Source organism: Sminthopsis crassicaudata, chromosome 3, assembly GCF_048593235.1.
Source record: "Sminthopsis crassicaudata isolate SCR6 chromosome 3, ASM4859323v1, whole genome shotgun sequence".
In the NCBI taxonomy this organism is placed as follows: domain Eukaryota; kingdom Metazoa; phylum Chordata; class Mammalia; order Dasyuromorphia; family Dasyuridae; genus Sminthopsis; species Sminthopsis crassicaudata.
Window position 1 is genome coordinate 75406089 of NC_133619.1, and position 8297 is coordinate 75414385.

The window sequence follows — 8297 nt, forward strand, 5'->3', positions numbered from 1 at the left end:
TATATATATATATATATATATATATATATATATATATACATATATATATATATATATAGTTGTATTGTCCCACTTCCCTCTTTAAGAGTCTAAATGTACTTATGACTGGAAGTAGTCATGGGTTTACCTCTTGTCCTTTTTTCTTTTTCTCCTATTAATATTTATTTTTAATACATCATATTGCTTTATGAATCATATTGGAAGAGAAAAATCAGAGCAAAAGGAAAAAAATCATGGGAGAGATAAAAACAAAACAGAAAAAAGGAGTGAACATAGCATGTGTTGATCTATATTCAGTCTCCTTAGTTCTTTTTCGGGATGAAGATGGCATTTTCTCTCAAAAGTCTATTGGGAAGAAATGATCAGCAGGAGGAATACAGAGAGGCTTGGAGAGACTTAAATCAACTGTTGCTGAGTGAAATGAGAAGAACCAGAAGATCACTGTACACTGCAACAACAATACTGTATGAGGATGTATTCTGATGGAAGTGGAAATCTTCAACATAAAGAAGAGCCAACTCACTTCCAGTTGATCAATGATGGACAGAAATAACTATACCCAGAGAAGGACACTGGGAAGCGAATGTAAATTGTTAGCACTACTGTCTATCTACCCAGGTTACTTATACCTTCGGAATCTAATACTTAATGTGCAACAAGAAAATGGTATTTACACACATATATTGTATCTACGTTATATTGTAACACATGTAAAATGTATGAGATTACCTGCCACTGGGGGGAGGGACTGGAGGGAGGGAGGGGATAATTTGGAAAAATGAATAAAAAAAAAGTCTATTGGGATTGGTTTGGATCACTGAAACACTGAGAACCAAGTATTTCATAGTTGATCATCACACAGTCTTACTGTTATGTACAATGTATTCCTGATTCTGCTTGTTTCCCTCAGCATCACATCATGTAAATCTTTCCAGGTCTTTCTATGATCAGTTTGTTCATCATTTTTTATAAAACAATAATATTCTATTACCTTCATAAACCCCAATTGATGGGCATCCACTCATTTCCCAATTTTTTTGTCACTATAAAAGAGCTGTCACAAACATTTTTGCATGTATGGGTCCTTTTCCCTCCTTCAATATGTCCTTTGGATTCAGACCCAGTAATGGCATTGCTGGGTCAAAGGATATGCTCAGTTTGATAGTCCTTTGGGCATAGTTCCAGATTGATTTCCAGAATGGTTGGATCATTATTATTATGGTACTATTTAAAAAATAAGTTTCAATGAAACTTCCTTTGACAAATACCAAATATTCAAATATATAAATAGGAACACACAAGAAGTAGGTCATGAGAGGTAGCCTGGGTTAACAAGAGAGACAGAGACAGAGAGAAACAGAGAGATCTCTATGAAGTAAGGAGAAAAAGAAGGAGGGAAGAAAGGGAGGTGAGGGAGGAAGGAAGGAAGGAAGGAAGGAAGGAAGGAAGGAAGGAAGGAAGGAAGGAAGGAAGGAAGGAAGGAAGGAAGGAAGGAAGGAAGGAAGGAAGGAAGGAAGGAAGGAAGGAAGGAAGGAGGGAAGTATGTGAGGGAGAGAGGGAAAGAGGGCGGGAGATAGGGAGGGAGGGAGAGAGACAATCCATAAGAGATGTGCATTGACTTTAAAACAGTAACAACTTCAAGGCCCTCCCTATTTTCCCTTTCCTCTAATAAAGACTTTGTCTTTTGTTTTCTTTGGGTTTCTATTCCCTCCTTCTATATCACTTGATACAAATCTTTCAATATTTCTTAGAATTCTTCATAAACATCAGTTCAATTCAATAACCATTTATAAGACAGCTACTGTATGCTTTGTAGATAAAAAGACAAACAAAAAGGAATAGTAAGTCTCTATATAAATATATTTATATATAGATATAAATGTCTCTACATAAGTCTGTCTTTAAGTAGTCTCTATGTAAGTAAATACATGTTATAAATGCAAAATAAATTTTCCTGGTCTGGTGTAATGGATAAAGAACTGGCTTTCAAATTAAGAAGACCTGGAATCAAATCCTATCTCAGATGTATATTGACTGTATGATCCTGGGCAAGTCACCTAACCTTTCAATGCTTCCAGCAACTCTAAGTGCAAACCTGAATTAGTGGATGGAGATGAAAATCTAAAAGATCTCTATACCAATGAAATCACAAGTCCGATTCCTATATCTGATATTTAGCAGGTCCAAATTTGAATCTTGCCTCTGCTACTTAATAATTGTTTAGTTTTTAACAGTTGAATAGCTAGCTAGTGTAGTGGAGAGAGCATTAAGTTTGAAATCAGGAAGACTCATCTTCATGAGTTCAAATATGGCTTCAGACACTTAATACCTATGTGACCCTGAGGAATAAGTCACTTAACCTGTCTGTTTCCTCATCTGTAAGATAATCCAGAAAAAGAAATGACAAACCACTGTAGTATGTTTGCCAAGAAAACCCCAAATGGGGTCTCAGAATCAGACTCAAAGGAACAACAGACTTTAATATGGGTGGGCAAGATAACTTCCAAGATCTTTTCAGCCTCTAAGTCAAGGATTCTATAACTACAATTTGTTCAACTATTATGCAATCATTGAACATTTAATTTGTATCCAGTTTTTTAAAATTGCACAGCATGATGAGAGATATTTCTGAGCAGACAAATCTCCTTAGTACTGAATCTGAGGAATGATCTCCACATGGAGGAACCTGGGAAAACTACTTCTAGAAAAACATTATAATGTGTACTGGAGGTGTCCTGATCCCTGATTTGAAGCACACACAGAAATTCTATAATTTCCAATCAGCTAACTACATGATAAAAAAAAATCAGACCATTAATTGGTCATAGTAGGGTCAAAATTGGTGATTTGGTAATATCCAACTGGGATGCATTCAAAAGGCACTAAATGATCAAAGTGAGACTGGTCTTCATTACTACTTGGCTGTGTGAAGTGAGGAGGTAAAGACTAACCCCAGGCAAAGGAGAGGTCTTAGGCTACTCAAGGAACCAGCAGGAACATGTTGCTGATGTTGTTTCTTCTTATTGTGCTTTGGAAGGAAACTGAAGATAGTTATCATGTTTTGAAATTTGCAAACCACAAAAGTGACCAACTGGAAGGGCCAAGAGCTAAAGTCCATGGCAAAATTTGCTGGAATTCAGGTGATGAGGAGCAAAGGAGGGAGATGGATACTGCCAGGTGTTGAGGTGGAACTATTGTGCTTCTCTTCTTGTTATATAGTGTAGCTAGCTAATTGGTATTAATTGGGATGGGGGTGTTTGTTAGTCATTGACAACAAACTGTCATAAGAGTGCTGAACAAACTATACCTCTTTATTTTTCTTATGGTGCTTTGGATTCTTTGCACCTCTGACTTGGGGTTTGGGAAAGGGGTAGGAAGGGGGGGGTCTCAGTTGGAAACATGTTCTTTGATTCAACTTTTCCTGGTAATGCATACTACTTTGTAATTGTTTATCCTATGTTGTTTATATTATATAGAGTCTAGTTCTTTCAGATGTCTAGTAAATCATTTTATTTTCCTATGTGTTTTTGATGTTTTAAATGTGAACTAGGTTATATTTTCTACTTTGGGAGTAGAGAGAAACACTTTTATTAACATTAAGGAAAGTTGTAAGTCATTTTTTCAATAAACAGCTTTCTTTTGGGGGGTAGAGAAATGTGTTTTGTAATTTTCAGAATACTGTTTTATTTTTTTTTCTATACTCCAATACTAGATATTAATAATTTGAGAAATGGATGCATAGCATTGAGCATAATGTTTAGGTAAACTCATGTTTTGGAAAAAAGTTGGTAATGTCGTCCATGTCTTTTTACTCTACAGACCTACAAAAAGTTCAGTGGAATTAGTGAAGATTAGTTTCCTATCAAAGTGGCTTTCTTGAATGTTACCACCAATTTACTGTGGGGGTTGACACATCTGATGTAAGATGGTAAAGAAGGTGTACCTATAAAGATAAAATTTTCTTGATGTTCTGCACAGGAGGAGGAAACACATAGCTACTCATTCCTATGTCACATTATACATTTACTATGTTAACAGGACAAATCTGAATGGTTCAGGCAGAGCAAGAGGCTTTATTTTCCCCATCATATGTGGTCTGGTTATGTGAATTTCCCTTAATTCACCAGATGATTGGGAACCCCTCCCTACCTTTTTTTTTTGGCTATGTGAATAAAAAATTATTTCAGAAGAGTGTTGAAATGGGGGCTTAAACTGAGAGCATTAAAATAGAGACAACCACATACACAATGTATAGCAGATTGCTTGCTGTCTTGGGGAAGTGGGAGGGGAGAGAGGGGAAAAATTTTGGAATTCAAAATCTTACCAAAATAAATATTGAAAATAATCTTTGCTTGAAATTGGAAAAAATGAAATGCTATTTTGTGCAATATGATACAATAGGAAAAAAAAAGAACATATACCTTAAGTCTCTTAAAGGTTCTCTAAGACCTAGTGATACCAAAATCATATAGAAATGGGGACACTAATTCATTCATAAAGATTCCTGTAGCCACATTCTGACTGAGTTTGAAAATGTAATGTTATATATGTTGGTTTTTCATTTATTTTGCTAAATATTTTGCAATTTTAATTTTAACCTGGGTCAGGAGTTCTTGGGGGTGTTGTGGGCCAAATACAGCCTGCAGGATGAACCTTGGGATTGACACCTCTTCTTTAAAATCCTGAATGGGGAGATGTAGCCAGCCTCATTATGGGAGGGTGAATCTAGGGTATCTCTACTGTGTCATGGATTTAGAAAAGGATGGATGCTTAGTATTACTCAAAGCCACCCCTCTTTTTTAGATATGAACATTGAAACTGAGCAGTTAAGTTACTTGCTCAAGGTTTTGCAAGTAAAAAGTGACTGAGCTGGGATTCAGACTCAGGTCTTCCTAACATCAAATGCAGTCTTTTTTCCACTACATCATACCTCCTCTTTATTTCCAGCCAATAACCTTCATAAGCTATTTATAATCCCAGTAGTTGACCCATAGAGTCAAAGGGTATACATATTTTGATAACTCTTATTGTATAATCCCGGATTGCCTTTCAAAAAAGTTGGATGATTCACAGTTTCACCACCAGCAGTGTTATAGAGGTGAGTACTGTATTCCCAGGGCAACAAGCAAATGATCCTCAAGCAGAATGGATAATTCTTTTTGTCCTTCCTTTGTACCTTGAAGGAAAACTCTTTTGTTTAAAGAAATCAGATTATACTCTGAAGTGTCACTTAATGCACAAAATTCATGGGCATAGGACACTAAAATAGATGACATGATTTTCTCTTGTTGGAATGAAAAGGGTAAATGGAGATGAAGTTGAATCTTAATACAAGAGTCCTGAAGAACTGCTGAGGATCCTTGGCTGTTTTGACTGAATGGTATGAGTCTCTTAAAAGAAAACTAAATAGTAAGTTGTGCAGTTTTGAAAGAAAAAAACCATATTAGTCATGTCATACAGAAAAATTAGAACAAAAATGGAAAAAACACACGAGAAAGAAAAAGCAAACAAACAAAAAAAGGCATTCCAAGGATATGACCAAGAAGAAGCAATTGAAAACTTTTCAAAAAGGTTTGCAGTTTAAAAAAAAAAAAAAAAGTTATGTTACTAGGAAATCAATTGGACTGAAAGTTGCTAATTGAGCAGCCAGTCTGAGGGTAAAAAAAAATAGCTCTTAAAAATCTCTTAATTTCAAACTTTTTCAAAAAGAACCATTTATGGTTTCAGCAGGCTGATTAGGTGAAGCAAACAATGTTCTGCCTATCTGTGAGGCACTGTAGCCAATAGATTAATTTGGGGGGTTTTTTCTCACAGTTGGAGATGGGAAAAAAGACCAAAGTAATCATTTGGAAGTGACAGTGATCTTTTTAAAAAGGTTCATAAATACAAATTTTAAGGAGTATTCAAAAAAAGGTTTCTGAGAACAATCTGATAGTCAGTGCAAAAAAGGAAGGAATAGGGTACTATATTTGTGTGTTACTTTGGGGCAGAGAAGAATATATAGGATTAAAGAAAATCCCTGAAAAGATGAAACCTGAAATGCCATACTAAGGAATGTTTGAATATCACTATCTTCTTCAAAACTTCCTTCCTTTTTCTGCTAAGAACATATTTTCTGTGTTTCTAATCTAGAGGGTTTCCATTCTGAGGTTCAGCAAAACCCTAATTTCCAAATGACTGTATAGTTTTATATAGACCTATATTTTCCCAAAGACTATACTTTCTAAAGCTAGAAATTTTAAAATCTTAAAATTTATATCATTATAAGATTCCTTAACTGATTACTAGATTCTTGAAGGTAGTGATGGTAAAATTTTGTTCTTTTTCTTGCAAAGCATTATATTAAAACTAAAGATCTTAAGAAGTAAGGGGGATAAGCAGACTAGGTTTCAGAAATGTAAAAGGGAGTGGTGGCCAGGAAGGGGCACTTTGGTCTGGAAAGTTATTGCTTTGGTGAATGGGCCATAAGGGAGTGGATTGACACACCTCATCCAGGAACAATGAACAATGGCACTGGAGGAGATAGGGAGAAAAAGCATAGGTGAGGTATGATTGGAAAGACTGTGAAGGAGATGGGTGAAGAATAGGGAATGAAGTACAAGGTGGTAGCTAGAGTTCTCTTGAAATAACTGTAGTACTGGTAAAGGCAGGTAGGTACTAATAAAAAATATTAGGAAAGAAAGTTTCTCTGGGGCAACAAGACAGATTGCCAGAGAACAGGAAGACTACATAACATAGTAAGCTCAAAAGCAAAACATTATCTAAATATAAAAGGTTACACCATTTTAAAAAATAAGAGGAAGAAGAAGTAGAAGGAAGAAAGAGCAGGAAGAAGAAGAAGGAAGAGGAGTAAAAGAAGGAAGAGGAAAAGGAAGGAGAAGAAGAATGAGGAGGAGAAGGAGAAGAAGGAGGAGGAGGAAGAGAAGAAGAAGAAGAAGAAGAAGAAGAAGAAGAAGAAGAAGAAGAAGAAGAAGAAGAAGAAGAAGAAGAAGAAGAAGAAGAAGAAGAAGAAGAAGAAGAAGAAGAAGAAGAAGAAGAAGAAGAAGAAGAAGAAGAAGAAGAAGAAGAAGAAGAAGAAGAAGAAGAAGAAGAAGAAGAAGAAGAAGAAGAAGAAGAAGAAGAAGAAGAAGAAGAAGAAGAAGAAGAAGAAGAAGAAGAAGAAGAAGAAGAAGAAGAAGAAGAAGAAGAAGAAGAAGAAGAAGAAGAAGAAGAAGAAGAAGAAGAAGAAGAAGAAGAAGAAGAAGAAGAAGAAGAAGAAGAAGAAGAAGAAGAAGACGGCAAATACCTTCACAATTATGGCTAGGAAAGAATTCCTAACCAAAAAAGGGTTAGGGAGATTATAAAGACAAATTTCAATATAGAAAAGCCCTCTATTTTTATTAAAAATCAATGAAGGGGGCAGCTAACAGCTAGATGGCATAGTGGATAGAGTGCTGCCCCTGAAATTAGGAGGACCTGAGTTCAAATCCAGCCTCAGACACTTAATACTTCATAGCTGTATGACCCTCGACAACTCACTCAACCCCAGTTGCCTCAGCAAAAGAAAAAAAATTAATGAAGATAAAATAAGAAAACTTGTGAAAAACAGTAGAATAGGAAAAATATTTGCCTCAAATATTATAAGTTAAAGCCTGATATCCTAAATATATAAGAAATTGGTATAAATATATAACAAGAATCAGTTAACTAATATATAAGTAGTCAAAGGATATGAAAAGATTTGAAAATTATAAATTAACCCATGAAAACCTGTTCCATTTCATATATAATAAGAAATACACATTAAAACAACTCATTTCACTTGATGCAGATTAGCAAGGATTATTTTTTTCTTCTAAAACTGTAACTTCAAAGCTTGAGCTTGACAGAAGGAAAACTATTCTATGGGAGAAAAAGAGCAGCTTATTTTGGGGTTGGGACTGAATCAGTTAGAGTTTCTGTAATTTTATAGTGATTTCTGGAAATACTGCAGAGTATGCTCGCTTAAGTATCTTAGACCCTGATAAGAAAAAAAAAAAAAAAATCTGGGATGAATCAGTAGCAGATCAAGTGGGTAGGGGATTAGTGTGTCTCTAAGTTTCTATTCATGGCCTAGCATTGGACACCCATTCCATACTCTATAAGCCTTTCAAAAAAATATTATAGAAACTGGAGGGCCAAACTAGCAGAATGTTGTCTAATGATGATAATTTATACCGTGTATGGCTCTTCACTCTTGACAACTCTCTGGGTATAAATAGTGCAGATATTACCATTCTCTTTTGAGGAAAATGGGGAAACAGACTCAGAGAGAAGAA